Source organism: Elephantulus edwardii, unplaced genomic scaffold, assembly GCF_000299155.1.
Source record: "Elephantulus edwardii isolate Elephantulus edwardi_28Jun2011 unplaced genomic scaffold, EleEdw1.0 scaffold00011, whole genome shotgun sequence".
Classification (NCBI taxonomy): domain Eukaryota; kingdom Metazoa; phylum Chordata; class Mammalia; order Macroscelidea; family Macroscelididae; genus Elephantulus; species Elephantulus edwardii.
Window position 1 is genome coordinate 4,421,098 of NW_006399761.1, and position 14,168 is coordinate 4,435,265.

General features: G+C 43.3%; 1 pseudogene; it reads left to right on the forward strand.

Annotated features, from left to right (window-relative positions):
• Positions 1-2,934: 2,934 nt before the first annotated feature.
• LOC102855265 lies at positions 2,935-3,670 on the forward strand (annotated as a pseudogene).
• The last annotated feature ends 10,498 nt before the right edge of the window (positions 3,671-14,168 follow it).

Here is a 14,168-nt window from a genome sequence, read left to right on the forward strand (position 1 = left end):
GAGTCCAGAACAAAGGCTGAATAGTGGAGTGGACTTGGGGGGAGGGATTGTATAACAATGAAAGAATTTTTCTTTTACTTTTCAAAGAAAGCCACTTGGTGGGGGGAGGGGTGGGCAGGGAGAAAAGTGCAACAATAAATGAATGGAAAGCCAAAATCTCTGTAAAAGCCAAAATCTCTGTAAACTTTCATTAAAATCATTTTTTTAAAAAAACCTCTTAAAAAATCTTTCATCACAAAGATAATGGAATTTTAAGCTGTATCTTAGAATCCTGGTGATACAATGGATTAAGTATTGAGCTATAGTTTAGTCAACAGTTCGAAGCCTCCAACTGCTTCATGTGAGAAAGGGGAGGAGTCTACTTCTGTAAATGTTCACCACCTTGGAAATCTCAGAGATAGTTTTACTCTGCCCTATAGGTTCCCCCCAAGTCTGTGAACCAACTTAACGCATTGGGTAGAAAGTGATAACATATAGAAATGTTTATGCAACAATAAAATACACTTTTTTAAATAAAATATACTTCTCCCTTGATGCTTTTCTACATAGAGGCAGGGAAAACTTTGAGACTTCCTAATAGCAAGATATTGGACAATAATGCTGGTACTATAATGCAAGGGAGTAAGGATATGGTCTTTAAAGTTTTGAAAACAAATCAAGTTACTTTCTGAGCACACGTGCCAGGGTGCACGCACACACGTAGAGATGGAGCTCTGGTGGCGTAGTGATAATTGCACTGTTGATGCAAAGGTTCAGGGTTCGATCCACCAGCTGCTCCACAGGAGAAAGATGAGCGGTCTCCTCCCATGTTATTTACTGCCTCTGTAATGACCGCCTGCACTCTTCCTGGATGATACCTTTGACATCCTCCCACAACTCATCTGGTCTTCGCTAACTAGTGTTCAAGGCCTCAAACCTGTTCCTGAGATGATTCTGAAATTCAGGTGGGATGAAATCAAAGTCAAATTTTGGTTCCTGTGGATTTGGTTTAATTATCCTCAGCTTCAGCTTGAACTTGCATATGAGTAGTTGGTAGTCTGTTCCACAATCAGCTCCTGGCCTAGTTTTCACAGATATAATATATATTCCAACATACACACGTACCTTAAACTTAACACCTTTGAAAATTTGAATTCTTTCATAAGAAACACGAGTTCCACCCAGGCGCCCCAGGTGGAAGGCCAGGCTTGGTTTAAGGCAAGCAGGGACCATATTGAGTTTTCCTTCCACCTCTTGTCTTTCTCCTGCTCCAGGCTTCCCGCGCACAGGGCTTCTCTCTCCCCCATAAACCCCAGTGTCACTGCTCCAGGTCCTTATTCCACTGACTCGCCACTGCCCACAAAACAGTAACCAGATTCCACAGAGTGACACACACAGGGCTTTTGTGGTGCAGCCACAGGGCACCCTCCCAGCCTGCCCACTGGCCACTCTCCCCCTCCTGCTCCTGCCGCACTCTCCGGCCTCCAGAATCCTCGCTCACTTCCTAGCTCTGCCTTTGTGCTAACTGGTTTTCCTTCTCCTGACACTACCCTTCCCTTCGCTCACCCAGCACTGCCCATCGCCACTGCTTTTACTCCAGGCTACATCCACCTTCTCCCCTTCTTTTCTCTGACATTTCTCTACCTGTCTGGGTTCCTAAAAAAAAAAGTCATTTATGTTGTGTGCCAGACCCCCTCACTTGGTTGTTTCTTGAAAGGAGCAACAGTCTATTATTTATCTGTGCATCAGCAGCACCTATCACAGTGCCCGAGACATGGGGCTGGTACTTGCTGTGACGTCAGCCCCTGGCATATGGTGACCCCGTGCACAGAGGAACAGAATGCCACTCAGTCCTGTGCCATCCAGACTAACATGGGCTAGGAAGAAGGCCTGGGCAATCAATTTGTGAACATCAAGCAGAAACCCCATGGAGCACCATTGTCATTGTTAGATGCTGTAGGGTTGACCAGCAACACTATGAACTATTGATCTGAACCTTGCCCTAGCCTGTGCCATACTCACCATCCATCCGGTTGAGGGTCTTCCTCTCTTTCTCTGCCCCTCCACCTTTCCCCAGCATCATGTCCTTTTTCCAAGGACTGGCCCCTCCTGACAAAGTCTGTGAGGTGAAGCTTCAGCGTCCTTGCCTCGAAGGAGCACCCAGGTTGTAGTTCCTCCCAGACAGACATGTATGTTCTTTTGGCGTCCGCGAGATATTTAGTCCTCTTCACCAACACCACAATTCAAAGGATTATTTTTCCGTCGTCCTTATAGTAATTGTCTAACTCTTAGATGCTTACAAAGCAAGGCCAGAGTTGATAGAAAATACCTTCTCTTCCCCAATTTGGCCGCCCCCTGGCTGTCCTTGGGTCATTTGATTCTGAAGTGCATCTTGCACAGTGAGTGACCTCTCAATGATGTATTTATTGATTCTTTTCATTTCCCTACCTCTTCCTCCCTCCCTCTCTGAGCTTCCTGAGATCTTTTCTATAATAAATTCCTTGAACTCAAAGCTCTGACTCAGGGTCTGCTTTTAAAGGAGTCTGCCTGAAGATAGGAGTCTCATCTAAGAATTCAGGGTCTGGGCTAGCAGCTCCATCCAGAACTCTCATACTTGTGTACCCTGGAGTCCGTGGAGTACTCAGGGACGTGACTTGAGAAGCAATAAGAGGGAACATAGAAATCAGTGAGCGTCCATCAGGCAGGAATGGCAGGAGCCTGGTCTGGAAGGTGTGTGAGAGGCTAGATGACAGTGGAAATCTGGGGGCCCAGGGCAGAGGGGGACAACACTGTTGGCTCAATCAGTGAACTTTGCTGGATGGAATTAGAAGTGTCATTTGGGACGCATCACAGACAATGGCAGCAGCGGTGAGTGGGGGGCCCGGTGTCTGGGGGGGGCTCAGGGCCTGCTGTCATTGTCTGTGATGCATCGCAAATGACACTTCTAATTCCTCCTGGGGCATGTATGAGCAGCTCAAGGACGAGTGGAACAGTTTAAGTCCCAACCCTAGCAAGTGCAGAGAAGCTCTAGGCCTCCTCAAGCCTGGTCTTACTGGAGCTCAACTTCCTGCTCACAACAGGGACGAAGCTGACTAAACAGCAGCTCATTCTGGAGATGGGAGCACAGTGGAGCATCCGGCACTAGGACATCCCTTCCTTCGAGCTCTGCATGGCCCAGCAGCTCCCTGAATCAGCCTACGTGCACCAGCTCTTGGGCCTCAACCTCCTCTTCCTGTTACCCCAGGACCAGGTAGCCGAGTTTCACACAGAGTTGGAATGGCAACCTGACAGGGACATCCAGACCAATGTCCACATCAAGCGCCCTGTGTCTCTTGAACAATATCTGATGAAAGGCAGCTACAACATGGTGTTTCTGGCCAAAGACAACATCCCTGCTGAGAGCTACCCCTTCTTCATCGATACCTTGCTTGACACTATCCAGGATGAAATCGCTGGGTGCATCGAGAAGGCCCAGGAGAAAATCCTCTTCACCAAGGCCTTCTGGATCCTGTTCTTCACTTCACCTAAAAAGATGACAGACTACGCCAAGAAGCGTAGGTGGGTCCTGGGCCCCAGCGACTACTACAGCTTTGCCAGCCAGCAGCAGAAGCCAGAGAACACCACCATCCCCGCCATGGAGCTGGCCAAACAAGTCATCGAGTACACCCGGCAGCTGGAGATGATTGTCTGAGTCCACCAGGCATGAGAGGAGTGGGTGGGGCGCCCATTATTTAAAGCTGGGTGGTACATCTTTTCTCCAATAAAGGTGGATTGACAGTCTTATTGTTGTTACATGCTGTCGAGTCTCTTGCGGCTTACAGCAACCCTACATACAAGAGCCCTAAACCCTGCTCTTTCCTGTGCCAACCTCATTGTCTCTGACACAACTACTCCCAGTACCCCAATCACTGAATCCATCCATCTCATCGAGGGTCTTCTTCCTCTCCTGTGCCACCCCTCCACTCTCCCAAACAAGATGTCCCTCTCCAAGGGCTGGTCCCTCCTTGCAGCATGCCCAAAGTATGTCAGACGAAGCTTCAGAATGCTTAACCTCCAAGGAGCAGCCCAGTTTCACCCTCTTGTCCAGCACCACAGCTCAAAGGTATCAATTCTCCTTCTCTCATCCTTAGTCACTGTCCAACTCTTTGATGCATAGTACGCAATTGCAAAGACTATGGCCTGGATCGGGCACACTTCAGAGGGAAAAAAAAGGAAGTATATACCATTTGCTGCTTTGCTCTTGGCCCAATATTACTGGGTTTACATTTTTTCGTTAGAATGTACGTTGTTGTTGGTTTGTTTGTTGTTGTTGTTTTGTGTATGTGTGTGTGTGTGAAACGTGGAATCTGACTGGCATGGGAGGAGATTGCCCCTCTTTCCCAGCTAGCATCTGATGGATTTGAACTGCACACCTTTGGGATTACAGTGCAGCTTCTTACCACTAGGCTACCAGAGCTCTCTCGTTGCTGCTTTAAAAAAAACAAAACACAACAGTGTACATATAGAAGTTTAATGACATATTTCAAATACAGGTTAACACTCATTGTCAAATCAGATCTTTAACTCAGACCTTCTTTTTCACTTGTTTGACTTCTACATACAATGTCCTTGCTTCTTAGAGGAGCCTAGACTTTTGTTGGTAATAAAAGAAGCTTTCCAGGTTACATTTCATTTCAAAAAAAAATGCCGTTAGCACATTTCCTAGTGTCTCTAGGTCCTTAGATTGTCCTTTCCTTCGGTACTGGTAAAATAGTTCCATCTGTAATCAAGACAAGGGCTAGGGCTCCTTTTCTGAGACACTAAGGTAGGGACAGATTACTCTGTAAACAAAGTAAGCGCATTTTTGGGAAATCAGCAAAACAGGGGTACCTGTTGTCCAGAGCAATGGTCTGTAAAAGCCAGGCAGGCTGGACATAAAGAAAAGCCGGCCTTTAAGCGGAAGGGAACGCTCTCTCATTACCATCAAGTCAGAACTGACTCCTAGCTGGTCCACAAGTGGGTTTTTCACCTGGAAGTCCTTTGGAAGGAGAGTGCCCATCTTTCTCCCATGCTGGTGGGTTTGAACCCCTGGCATTGAGGTTGGAAGCACAGCTCTTTACTCACTAGGCCACCAGAGCAATTCTATTCTCCTTTTCATTTCAAGCCACTCAGGTGTAATCTCACACTCTCTCTCCTTGGCCATGTAAGAAGGTCCCTTGGGCACTGTAATCCTATGATTTGTGTTATAGCTGAGCCTGTCTTGCACAAAGCAATGTAAAACAGACAGAACATGGTCTTGTATCACACAGTCATTCTCCCCCTGGTGGGGTATCAGTAATGACCCAGTGAACTCTGACGACGTAGCACCCACAGCTGAGCCGTGAGTGGGCAGGTTGGTGTTGTCTCTTGATGAAAAGCTCCAGTAGAGATCTGTAAAAGGCCTGCTGCCAACAAGTAGCAACAAAGGAAGGAGTTTGAACTGGTTTATGAATTGTTGTTGTTGAGTACCGGAGAGTCTGAACTGACCCATAGCTGACCCTCTGGCCAGTTTTCAGAGGCACTTAACCGCGTGGGAGGAGTGGCTGGCGGCTTTGAACCACATTCCTTTGGGATTGCAGCATAGGTTTCTTGCCACTAGGCCACCAGAACTCCCTGATTTATAAAGACCATTTCTTTTTACTTAAAGAACAAAATGTCATATTCTAAATCAAGGTTTTTCTTTGCTAGTATTCAAATCACTCTTGTGGCCTGGAGGATAAGAAGTTGTGATGCCATCACCTAATGGCAGGCATTTCAAAGTCACCAACTGCTCTACAGGAGAAAGATGGGCAGTCTCCTCCTGTGTGATTTACTGCCTCTGAAATCCCGCTGGAGGGTCAGCTATGGGTCATTTCTGACCTGAGGGCACTGAGTGTGACTCCTACACAGGTTGTGTATAGTCAACCCAGAGTCTGTCTCTGTAACCTGGAGATGGCCCGGCCCGAAGCTCTGCAAATGACCGGCAGGGCCTCCCTGCAAGCTTCCTTCTCCCTTAAATAACATAAGGGTAATAACTACCATATGGAAGAGCTGTCAGAAAGATCAGTTGAGGTTCCGGACAGTTAAGCAGTATCTGGATGTTCTCATGTCTTTAAAAATACATCTCGAAAGAGGAAGGCAGATTTTGACAGGATTACTGGTTGAGTTTTTCCTCCCTATTTTTCTTTGTGCTTGTAACATTTTAAAAGTCCTGAGACCCATGATGGGGACATGGGCATCAGCCTTGCCTCCCGCTACCACCACGGATAAAAATGGACCATCTATGTACAGCTGCTTTCTGGTGGCCAAGTGGGTAGGGAGTTGCATTGTCAACTCAGAGGTAGGTGGGTTGGGTCCACCAGTTGCTCCATGGGAGAAAGCTAGGCCTTCTCCTAACATGTGATTTACAGCCTCTGGACACCCACGGGAGGGTCAGCTGTGATTCAGTTCTGGCTCCAGAGCAATAACTGACTGATTGACTGACCTCAGACACAGGACAAGAGGCAGCATAGATAAAGTTGTGGTCTCGGATTATGAAAACAAACGTGGTGAGCTGAAGGGTTGGCCCAGGTTTATGTGTCCAGGCAATTGCTGGGACCAGGTCACAGGGGAAGGAAGCTAGGGAGGACATGGTGATCTTGCTAAATGGACAGGGCAGAGATCAGCGTTTCAGAGACCGAGGCAGCTGGAGTTTGTGAGACAGAGGCAGTAGAAAGGAGGGGTCTATGCTGAAAGAATGCTCTGGAATCAGCATAGGGCCCACTTGAGTCTGTTATTAACATCACATGGAACATGATTATGGTGAAACTTCATGAGATTGAGCAAGGAATTACCAAGAAGACATACTTTAAACAATTCCAAAAGTCACACACGACTATGAGATGTTCAAATTCCAACATTTCCGGAGGGAAAAAAAATTAATGCTAAACTCCTGAGTCATTCAGTAGACATGAGAGAAGGGTCATGCTTTCATAGCGGGGCTAATCCATCTTAAAAACTAGCTTCAAATAGATACAGTTGACCTTCAGATAACTTCCGGCTAGAATAAAATGCAGCATTCTTTAAAAGGAACTCTAAGAAATCAGCACTGGCAAAATAAAATTCATATCCCAGTAGGAATGCCTGAATAGAATGAACTGTTAGTGTTCAGTTACTAATTAAGAGGTGGAGAGTTCAAATCCAGCCAAAAGAAACTTAGAAATCCTGGAAATCTGTCACCAAGAGATTATACTCTTATTGCTGGTGAGTAATAATACTCATAGCTGGCCCTCCAGTGAGTTTTCAGAGACTACAAATTGTTCAGAAAGTAATTGCCCGTCTTTCTCCCTCAGAGCAGCTAGTGGATTTGAATCACCTCCCTTTGGGTAAGCAGCACAATTCCTTACCCTCAAGGCCACCAGAGTTCTGCCAAAGATTACAGCAATTGTAAACCTATGAAGCACAGGTGTATTTTGCACACATGAGGTGGCTTTGGATTAGTAGGCTCCACAGCATTTATTTATCATGCGATAAAAAAAATACTAGATATGAAAGAAAAAAGTCAGCAACAAAAAAATGCCAGAAAAATGAGACTTGTGATTAGGATAAAAACTCGTAAATAAAGATGGATAAAGAAATAACAGAAAGGATAAGATTAACAACAAGAACTTTAAAGCTGTTATTATATACTTATACAAGCAGCTTAAGGGATAAATAAACATAATTACAAAGAAACAAAAGATATTTAGGAAATGGAACAGAAAGAGACTAAATATATGTGAAAATAAAAATTCACTGCATAGAATCAACAGTAGATTCAACATCGCGGTGGGGGGGGGTGGAGATATACGTATCAACAGAAATTACCAAAACTGAAAGACAAAAAGAAAAACATCGGAAAAACAAACCAACATTGAAAAATCAAACAAACATAGTCTCAGTGTCCTGCAGAAAACCACTCAGTGATAAACTGGAGTTCCAGAATGAACAAAGAGAAGGAAAGAAAAGTCACTTACATAAATAATGGTCATTTCCCCCACCCCAATTTTCATGACAACTAAATATCTCATCACTGGCCCAAGAGGCAACATCATGATAGATGGAGAAAAGACTGAGTGGTCAGTGGTTCATTTTGCTTAGATCTGCAATCAACACCCATAGTAACAGCAGTCAAGAAATTTAAAAAATGTTTCATTGGGGGCAGTCTACTGACAAGGACTTCTCCAAGGTGCTAAACAGCAGCGAGGTCTGTTTGAAGACTTAGGTGCGCTTCATCCAAGCCCTGGTACTTTCACTTGCTTCCTGTGCATCTCAAAGTCAGGCAATGAAGGAAGAAGATCAGAGAACAATCAATGCCCATGATTTGTGGTGTTGGAAAATAATACTCAATACCCCATGGACTTCCAAAAGAACACATCTATCTTGGAGGAAGTAGAACTCTTTGAGGCAAGAATGGGGAAACATGCACACCCATGTTTATCGTGGTTTTGTTCACAATAGCAAAGAGGTGGAAACAACCCAAGTGCCCATCAACAAACGAATGGATAGAGAAGCTGTGGTATATTCACACAATGGAATACTACGCTGCATTGAAAAACAAGGAACTCATGAAATATTATACAAAATGGGTGACCCAAGAGGACATTATGCTGAGTGAAATATCTCAGTCACAAAAGGATAGATATTGCATAGGGTCACTGATATACACTGCATTGAAACAAATGAGGGAGAGAACTGTTTAAAAGGGATATATGATTGGGTATTATTGTCATGACAGGAGTCCAGAATGAAGTCTGCAGAGTGGAGTGGACTTGGGGGGAGGGATTGCATAACAATGAAAGAGTTATTCTTTTACTTTTCAAGGAGTAGAGTGAATTGGGGGGGGAGGGGGTGGGCAGGGAGAAAAAAGTACAACAATGAATGACCAACAACCCTAAGTCTTTGTAAACTTTCATTAAAATTAAAATAAAAAAACCAAAACCAAGGCATGCCAATGTAAGAAAAAAAGAATGGGGAAACTCGGTCTGACATACTTTGGGCATGTTGACAGGAGAGGCTATCCTTGCAAAAAAGACATCATGCTGGGAAGAGTGGAAGGTCAAAGAAAGAAAGACCCTCAACAAGATAGCACAAGGTAAGGAAAGTTTCATAGGGTCACAACGAGTCATAGTTGACTGGATGTCATCTAACATCAGCAATAAATGTGCAGATCCAAAGAGCCTACACCATAGTATAATATAATCAGATTGTTGGGGAAAAGGTCTAAAAACTTCAAAGAGTTCAAAGAGAAAAGACAAAGAAGCAAATTTTAAAGTTATTGAGTTCAAATAAAAAACAATCCAATGCATAATATAATCAAATGCAATGTAAAACGTTGGAAGGAAGAAAAACCCATCAACCAGAATTCTTTAACTAGGAAAAGTGAAATTTGAAAATGAAGAGGAAATGATTACTTTTGCAGGTGGACGAAATATGAAAATACTTGTTGGCAGGAGATCTGTACTTTAAGAATGTTAAAGTAAGATCATCAGGCCCAGGAAAATGATGCCAGGTGGAAATTTGGACCAACACAAAGGATTGAATGAGATCAGGAAATGGTAAATACATGGGTAAAAAAATAAAAGCTCTTTTCCCTTACCTCATTTAAAAAATCCTTAAAACATAATAATTCAAAACAAAGCCAAAAAATATTATGGTTAATAACATATCTATCAAGAAAATATGTCAACAAGAACACAAAGTATAGAATGGGAAATGGACTTATACTGAAAACTTTTCAGTCTGTGAAGTTGTATATTATTTTAAGGTGAATTGTTTCCCATTGTGGACAGTGTTTGGAGGAGCTCCCAGTTGTAAAATGGGTTTGGAAGTAGGTGTGGCATCCACTTCCTAAACCACATGCCTCTGGAAGCTCTATAAACTTGGAGAAACAAAAATAGCTATGGAAAGGCACTAGGTCCTTTGCTCATAGAGTCGCTATGAGTTGACCTCAACTAGACAGCAATCTACAACAACAACAACAGCCTGATACATTCATTATGCATGTTTTAAACTCAAGAACAACTATTAAAAACCAACAACAAAAACAAGAAAACACAAAAAAACTCAACAAACCAAGATGATATGTTTAGCAAGTCACTCAACTAAAAAAATTCCATTTGTTGCCACAAAGTTGGAACTGACACATGGCTAACCCTCCAGGGGGGTTTCCAAGACTAAATTGCAATTGTCCCGATAGCTCATCTTTCTCCTGTGGAGTAGCTGGTGGGTTTGAACCAGCTGCCTGTAGATCACCAGTGTAGCTACTTACCCACTACTAGAGCTCCCAGATCTCCCAGCAAGTCACTAGTGAAGATAAAAATAGAGTATTAAAAAACATACAATAAATGCAAAAGACAGAAACATACTAAAAAAGGAGCAAAGAAGCTGTAAATCCAATTTTGCCAATCATTGCACTAAACAGAAATGACCTAAATTCTTAGAGTGGCTATTAATGCAAGACCTAACTGTTCACTCTCCCCCAAAAACAACTATAAAGGCACAATGCAAACACTAATGAGAAAGTCAGAATAGTCATACTGTTATCAAAGAACCATTCAGAACGAGATAGAGATTTTATAGAGAGTTCAGTTCCTCAAGAAGACACAACAATGCTCACTGCACATGTGCCAAATAAACCTCCAAACACCATACTTGTAGCTGGTAAGCTTATTCTGACTCGTGGCCAGTCTATAGGACAGAGTGGAATTGCTCTGTGGGGTTCCCAAGGCTATAACAATCCAAGGACTCTTAATTGTGCTCGTGCAAAACGTACACATAGATCAAGAAGCTGTTGTCTGAACAAAAAAAGGGAACACCATATGGTTTCAATCAGGAAATGTGTGAGTCAGAGTTGTATCATATCTATTCAATCTGTATACTGAGCCAATCATTCCAGAAGTTGGATTATAAGAAGAAGAATGTGGCATCAGGACTGGAGGAAACCTCATCTACAACCTGCATTACACAGATGGCACAACCTTGCTTGCAGAAGATGAAGACTTGAAGCACTTACTGCAGAAGATCAAAGAGGACAATATGAATTACGTCTCAATGTCAAGGAAACAGAATTCCTTACTACTTGGGCCAATAGGCAACATCGTGATAGATGGAGAAAAGATTGAAGTTGTCAAGAATTTCATTTTGCTTGGATCCATAGTCAACATCCTTGGTAGCAGCAGTTAAGAAATAAAAAAAAAACATTTTGTGTTGGGAAAATCTGCTATTAAGGACCTCTCCAACGTTCTTAAAAGCAAGGATATTGCGGGGAGAGGGGGTAAAGAAAAAAGTGCAACAATGAATGAATGAAAATCCAAAATCTCTGTAAATGTTCATTAAAATTAATAAAATAAATTAAAAAAAAAAACCAACAACAAGGCTATCAGTTTAAAGATGAAGGTGAACCTGATTCAAGCCATGGAACATTCAAAATGAAAATACATGGTATCAAAATTTAGAGGATTTAGCAAAAAAAGTACTTGAAAAATACAGCTTTAATCGTTTTTTTATAGCTTTAATCTTTTTTTAAATAGCTTTAATCTTGAAGTCAGTAGAAGAAAAAGGAAAGAACAGAACTCAATAAACATACTGAAATCAGTGAAATGGAAAAGTAAGATAATAAAAAATCAATAAAACAAAAATTGTTGCTTTGAGAAGATCAATAGAATTGGTAAACTGGATACTGATAATGAATTAAAAAATGACTAGCGTGAAAAATCAAAGAGTTAATAACACTGTGGGTCCCGTGGGTGTTTAAAGTGGAGGGAGTTCCGGTGCTGTAGTTCATAGTGAGTTTCACTGGTAACCCAAAGGCAATGTCTCTGGGGGGTTAGATCCACCAGCTGCTCCAGGGAGAAAGGATGGACAGTGTCCTCCAATTAGGATTTAAACCTCATAAACGTGGGAGAGGGTGACTGTAAGGTGGAGCCGACTCCAAGTCAGTGAGTGAAAAAGTAAACATACTACAAGCAGTTTTAATCCTTTTATTACCACGGACTGCTAGGAAAACAAACAGGTTCATCGTGGAGAGGGTGAAACCAGGCTGCTCCTTGGAGGCAAGGATTCTGAGTTTTCATCTGACATACTTTCAGTATGTTACAATGAGGGACCAGTCCTTGGAGAGAGATGTCATGCTTGAGGAGGTGAAGGGACAGCGCAGGAGAAGACGACCCTCTATGAGGTGGATTGATTCAGTGACTGGGGTAATCGGGGTGGGTGTGTCAGAGACAGTGAGATTGGCACAGGACTGAGCAGGGTTTAGGGCTGATGAGTCGCAGGCAACTCGGCAGTGCGTAACAACATTGTCAGAGTTATTTTTCCTTATAAAATTTTATAAATATAATGTCTTCTCACTAATGGAATGGATGCTGGTCATTGAGTATTTTTAAATTATTGCTAGTAATGAGGGGCTTTGATAAATATTATGTGAGATTCATAGGTCCCAGGGGACTCTGGTAATTGGATAAAGAGGATTAGGCTTGTGGTGCAGAACCTCACTTGAAAATTATCCAATCTCAGATACTGTATCTTCCCAATAACACACACTCAAACTCTCACTGGTGAAAGATTTTGCACATCTTTAACATTACTCATTGCCTTCAAGTCAGAGCCAACTCATAGCTGACCCTTCAGTAGGTTTTCAGAGGCTATAACTCACACAGGAGGAGACTGCCTGTCTTTATCCCTTGGAGGCACCGGTACATTCATGCTTCCAGAGAAGTACCGCCTTTGCACAGATTGCTATGGACTAGGGCAAAAGAGAGACTTCTAATTCAACTGTCTCTCAAAACACAGAGCCTAGTGTAGACATTGTTGTGTCACGTTGAGTTAAAACAGAACCACAGCTGACCCTCCAGTGGATTTTCAGAGGCTGTAAATCCCACAGGAGGAGACTGCCAGTCTTTCTCCTGTGGAGCAGCAGGTGCATTCAGAGCACATGCCTTTAGGCTGGCAGCACAACTCCTTAGCACTAAGCCAACTGTATGCAGTAGATGCTTGATAAATGCTCCTTGAATGAATGACTGGAATAACATACTACCTCGTGTCTAAACGGAGCTCTGGTGTCCTAGGGGGAAGGAATTGCGCTGCCAACCCAAAGAAACTCCATTCGTCTCCACCAGCTGCTCTGTGGGAGAAAGATGGGCGGTCTCCTCCTGTGGGATTAACAGCCACTGAAAACTCACCTCAGGCTCAGCTATGGGTCGATTCCGACTCCATGGTACTCAGCGCTCAACGTACGCATCCAAAAATGTCTTCTAAAAAATTTGTGTCAAAAAAAGGGATGTATCAGGGAGCTGTGGTGGCCTAGTGGCAAGAAGCTGCACTGCAATCCCAGAGGCATGCAGTTCAAATCCACCAGATGCTCTGCTGGAGAAGGAGGGACAATCTCCTCCTGTACCAGTCAGATCTGATTTGACAACACACACACAGACACACAAATAATAAAAGATTTTTTTTTAAAAAAAAGCAATGTATCCTCAGCATGTACCTTGAGGTTGATATAGGGTTTCTATAACCCCAGTTCTGATTGTTTTGAGGCTATTGAGGAGCCCTGGAATAAATCCCTTCCGTTAATCTGTGTGTGGTCTAACGTAAGTCATATAACCTATTTCTCTATTTATCTACCTTTGCAAAGGGTCACCACCACTGTTCTAAAGTTACTACAGGCATAAAGTGAGACAAACGCTTGAAAGAGTTTTCGTAAAATGAAGATTACTCTGAGTGGCTGAGGAGAGAGATTCACCCAGCAAACCTGTTTTGAGCAGGGCTCTACATCAGGTGCTAGGAATGCAAAGATAAAAGTGATTCAGAGACAGCTGAGAGAGACACTCCTAAGTAACATCTTATCTTGGAGCAGGGCGGGAGTGGCGTTTGAAGACACCTTGAAGGAGTCATCAAAAGAAGAGAAGGCTAGACAGTAGGGCTGACAAAGGTCTAAGGCGGGAGACGTGACCGATTCCTCATGGGTTCTTCCTGTTGTTGTTGGATTCTCTTGTGTCATTGACAACTCACACAGCTCTGAGCCTCGCCCTATCCTGTGCCATCCTTAGATGTCCATCATGACTGAGCCCGTTGTTATACCCACTGGGTCTATCCATCTTGTAGAGTGTCGTCCTCTCTTTCTCTGGCCCTCAACCTTTCCCAAAATAATGTCTTTTTCCAAAGATTGACCCTGC